Raw genomic sequence first — 651 nt, forward strand, 5'->3', positions numbered from 1 at the left:
GGAAAAGACAGGCAGCGTACGGTTTCTCCAGGAGATTGCACTACCAGATCAGTTTTCAGTGATGTAGCCGGGGACAGCTCAGGTGAAGCGTTTGATCACGACAGATATTTCCACTGGACACATCAGGTCTCATGATGAATTTGGGTTAAATAGATCATTTTGTATTTTGTTTAACATGATGGTGTTTCATGAAACAAACACACAAGGTTTGCAGATTTATTTTTAACAATAAAATAGAAGTTTATTCTATAATAAACAAAATGAAAATGAAACAAACAGAGCTGTTTAAATATAATCCAGTTTAAAAGTTTTCACCCGCCCTGTAAAACAAAATCCCATCTACTCCCAGACACCATCACTTTACAGCTACTCAAAAGCCAGGGAAATGTCCCTCCCCTGTCCAATCTTTTGGTTTGACTTCATTGTTTTTCAGTTCTGGTTCTGCCACCTGTGAAGCCTTTTTTCTTTATCTTTATCTTTTCTCCTACCCAGAAGTGTTATCACGCACAGCTGAGTGACTTTCCTACCACCAGAATCACCATGACTTCTAGTCAACAAGGTGCAGAGCTGGATGAACACAGCAGGCCAAGCAGCATCATATGAGCAGAAAGGCTGACGTTTCGGGCCTAGACCCTTCATCAGAAAACCCTT

Source organism: Rhincodon typus, chromosome 7, assembly GCF_021869965.1.
Source record: "Rhincodon typus isolate 14 chromosome 7, sRhiTyp1.1, whole genome shotgun sequence".
NCBI classification, from domain to species: domain Eukaryota; kingdom Metazoa; phylum Chordata; class Chondrichthyes; order Orectolobiformes; family Rhincodontidae; genus Rhincodon; species Rhincodon typus.